The sequence below is a fragment of the Lactuca saligna genome, chromosome 5 (assembly GCF_052625555.1).
Source record: "Lactuca saligna cultivar CGN05327 chromosome 5, ASM5262555v1, whole genome shotgun sequence".
NCBI classification, from domain to species: Eukaryota; Viridiplantae; Streptophyta; class Magnoliopsida; order Asterales; family Asteraceae; genus Lactuca; species Lactuca saligna.
This window is the reverse complement of record NC_136421.1, coordinates 272673662-272678589: the sequence shown is the minus strand read 5'-3', so window position 1 is coordinate 272678589 and position 4928 is coordinate 272673662.

Genomic DNA, 4928 nt, shown 5'->3' with positions numbered 1-4928 from the left:
GTGGAGAGATGGGACCACAAAGATCCAGATGCACGAGTTCGAGTCTTCTTTTCGCTCTAAAGGTTGTTTGTGTGGGGTATGGTTTTCTTTTTTGTTTTCCGGCCAAACATCCTTCACACATGCTATTGGGGTTACCTATCTTGGGTAATCCTTCCACAATATTTGTATCAAACATATGTTTAAGGGCTAAAAAAACTTACATGGCCTAAGCAATTATGCCATAACCATTTTGGTTCTATCATTTCTCTAAGTAGGTACATGGTTTCTTCTTCTTCAAGCGTGATTTTGTAAAGGCGATTTTTAGATTGCATGAATTTCATCAATAAGCTTCCATTTGCATTGTGAACCCACAGGTAAGTACCATGCATAATGATTCTATCACCATTTTGAGCCAATTAACCCAAACTAATAATATTGTTGCAAAGTCTTGGTATAAAATATACTTCCTTAAGTTCTCGATGTTCTCCATTCTTGCATTTGAAAACAATGGAACCCCTTCCTTCTATTCGAACTCTAAACCCATCCCCAAAATTGACAAAGCCTTTAATTGTGGAATCAAGTTTTCAAAATTTACTTCTTTCACCCGTAATGTGGTTGCTGGCTCCATTATCAAGGCACCATACTTTTGATTGGCTTGATGCTTCTTCCTTTTTTCTTAGGGTTGGGTTTACATTTTCTTCATTTAGCATGACTTCACTTTTAGCATGCTCATTGTACACGGCTGCAAGTAATAGGGCTGGTTCGACATCATTGAAATCTTGGGTTAGATTAGCTTCCTGAATCATAATGTCAGTATTATTGGCAATTGTAGCATTGTATCTTGCTTTTGTCATAGTTTTGAGTTTGGTTTTGCCCATGACTTCCTCTATTCGAGTGATTACCACCTCTTCCATGACCTGAGTTGTTTGAATTACCTCTTCCACGACCAGAATTGTTCTAATTACCTTTTCCACGATTTGAATTGTTCCAATTACCTTTTCCATGACCTCTTCCTCGTTCCCCATGGTTGCTTGAATTACCCTGTTGCTTGTTCTTTGATTCTTGCCCATTTGAATGCTTCTTGTTTCTTTCTGACCATTCTTCATGGGTTAAGAGTAGTTTCTTCTCGTCTACTTCTTGATGTACTTGAATACGCACTTCGTGTGCTTTGAGCCTTCCAACGACTTCTTCAACTGTCATTCTATCAAGTTCAACAAAATTTTCAATTGTTGATGCAATTTGAACAAATTTGGAGAGCACGACTCCTAGAATCTTCTTGACCACGTACACTTCGTCCATGGTATCACCTAACGCCAGGATGTTGCTCATGATGTTGCTGATTTTTGCTGAAAAATCATCAACCGTCTCAGATTCTTTCATACTAAGAATCTCAAATTCAGCCTTTAGTGACTGAACTTTTGCTGTTCGAACTCGATCTGCACCCATATACATAGTATTGAGTGTTTCCCACACCTCTTTTGCCATTTGCTTCTCCGTTATCGACAAAAGGATTTCTTCCGGGATGGCTTGGTAAATCGCTACCATAGCCGTCTTATCCTTCTTAACACCAGCTACATTCTCGGGTTTCTTCGGTTTAATCGCATCCTAAACCTCCATTGCATGCATGAACACCTACATCTTAATTGCCCATGCAACATAGTTGGTTCACTACAAGAAAAAAGGCCTTTTACGACGCGCAAAATACGACGCTCATTGATCTATGTTACGCAAAGGAGAGTGACATTAGAAAAATGTCATTTCTTCAAAAAATTTAAGGATAGAAGACGCGCATTATTGCGCGCCCTTAAATTAGTGTCTAAAAAAACACGGAGGACACCTATAATAAAATGTGCGTCGTCTAAGGATGTCGCTTTATATTTTTTAATGGAACGCGCGTTCCATCCTTTAATAGTGGGGGAAAGGGGGAAATGAAATTCTGAAAAAATTAAAAACCCCACCTTCCTTTTTTTCTCCTTTCCCTCTTGCCCAAATTATGAACGCTCCTTCCTTCCCCCACTTACTTCTACCCACTAGAACCACCATATCTCCCACGCGATGTTGAAATTGTTAGAAAAAACCCTAATTATACTCTCAAGTCTCAATATTAGGAAGGTGAATCTTGATTCTTGTTTGTTTCAGATTCCCCACAGATAAATCGAAAAACACACAGATGAAGAACCGTAACTTTGCTCCATTAGCTTCCCGATTGCATCTCGTCATCACCTTTGAAACTTCTACGTTAGAGACCCAGGTCATCACCAACACTTCATCCACCATCACCGTTTGCAGCTCTCCAACCCCATCCTTGGGCGACCAATGGATGATGTTCCCGCAAGTCAATTTGGTGTGACGCATCTTGTCACTCATAAAACCACGCACCAACAGTTCACTTGCAAGTCAATCGCGATGCAGAAGCTGATTAACAAGGATGACATCAACGTTGTCTTTCGAGAGCTCCATGGCGCCTACGAGGATCGCTTGATAGTCAATCGATGATTGTCGTCCGCTCATAGGGCCAATAAATTGAAATCAAAGGGTTAGGGTTTTGTCAATTTCTGGTTCTGTAATTTTCTCGTTCAGTAACTTTTTTATGTTTCCTAATTATTGGTTTTGTAGTTTGTCAATTCTACAAGCCACCATGGCTTGCCAAGGAAGATGAAACGCTACTCACTAATTGCAGGGTGCATCACTTAAAACATTATTTCCAGATTAGTTCCCAAAAACGCAATTCAAGATCGCTGGCGATTGAAACAATTTTGCAATTGGAGATTGCTCCACCAGTTGCGTTCATAAAAAAACGCTACTTATATCAAAACCACCTACCATAGTAACAATTGGGACATAGCTACCATTGGCATGTGATTTTGTGCGCATTATGTTATAAAAACGGAAAATTACAGAAAAGCCCTTGCAATCTCATTTCTACTTGTATATGTTTGATTTGAATAGATGATGGGAGATTAATGGATGATGTTGAAGCTGGAGAATTATGGGGTTTCTTTGGTGGATTTTCTCCAGTTCCAAAGAAAACAACTACAAATGTGCTCAAAGTACTCATGCTTATCCTACTCAACTACTTTGGTAATATTTTCTTATATTATTCTATTACTATTCTATCTCTTTATTCAACAATTAACAAAATTCTAATTTTTTTTTCTTGTTTTATGTATCATAAAGGGAAAGCAATACCTGTAGCTGATGATTCATTGACAAAGAAGTTACTAGACACACACCATTGTTATCTTCTAGATTGTGGAACAGAAATTTATGTGTGGGTTGGAAGAAGTACTAATCTTGAAGAAAGAAAAGCTGCAAATCGAGCTGCAGAAGTAAACATTATATCAAACTATATAAATAACGTATTGATTTACAGGAACATTTACGTGTTCATGAAAGACCAAAATCCAATATCATTCGAATGATTGAGAATTTTGAGACAGTTTCTTTCAGATCAAAGTTTGATTCATGGCCTCCACTGAGTGATGTGGTTGCATCTGAAGATGGTAGAGGGAAGGTGGCTGCTTAAATCTAACAGCAAGAAGTAAGAACAGGGAACAGAGAACAAGAAGAAGCAATTGAGGGGTATTTTTGTCCAACTTTCTGCTGAGATTTTTATTGAACTGAAAAAACTCCTGTAACATCATAAATAACATTCCTACTTATACTTGAAAGAAACAAAGCAAACTAACTAGATGGGTTTATCTCTAAAATGCAGGAAGAAAGGATAATGACTAAAAGTTCAAAAAATAAACTAGATAAATTCTTCTAAACTTCTGGATTATTCCAACATAGGTCACCCAAGTAGAGCTATATAATCCAGCATTGGTTAAAACCTTGCTTTTTTAATAAGGTCTTGAATATAGAGAGAGGGTCTTTTGAAAATGAATGACTTTATCTGTGAAAGAAATCAATTTTATACAAGTGTGTTGAAAGTTCAGCGTCTGAGGATGATGTCTATCACTCATCCGTTTGTCAGCATCTGGGTTCTATGAGCGAACATGTTTTTGGAGTCGTTGATTAAGGCTTTGTTTCATGGTATGAAAATAGTTAGTGATCACCATGTATGTCCACTTCAGGATACATTAATTCTACTGGTATGTCTTCTGGTTTTAATAATATTCCACCCCTGTAACTTTTTGATGCCATTATATCAAACTATATAAATATAAATATTAATTATCCTGATCTGGATGACTAATTGGTTTTGTTTTTTATTTGGGTTTCATATTTTGATTGGTGTGAAGGGTGAGATGATTTTTGATAATATTTAATGTGACATTTGTTTCAGGTTAACACAATGTTCCATTTGGATCAACCTATGTATCTTCTTGGGTTTCTTGCTAACCAGATCAGGGTTTATCTCATTAACAAAGAATTCAAGTGAGTGGGTATAATAATCTTTAAATAAACAATTATCATCAACATTTATGCTAATTTTTTTTCTTTAATTTTTATGTTTTAGTCTCATTGGTTACACTTTGCTCCTTACGTTAATCGAGTACAAGACACTTGTGATGCGTGGAGACATAGAATGAGCTAATGGAGTTTTACCCTCAATCCCAAAGGAGCATTATAATAGGTAGAGTTTCAAATATTATATTGTTATTACCAAAATTTTTATCTTAAATATATATTATATTTTTTTACGAACGAACTCTGGTTGTTTTCTTCAATAGTGTTGCTCATTTTCTGGAGTCATGGGGCAAGGTTGAAGAGGCCTTGGAAGTTACTACAGACCCTGATTATAGATTTGAGTTGGTTATTCAGCTTGGTAAACTTGACATTGCCAAGGTAATAGATTGCTCTTTAATTAAGAACCAAGGGCATTGATGGAATTGGTATATGAGATTCCATTCCATGGCATGTTTGGTTGCTAAATAGAGGCAATTTAATTCCGCTGGAGTCCTACAATTACTATGTTTGCTGGATTTCATTAGGAGGATGGAAGG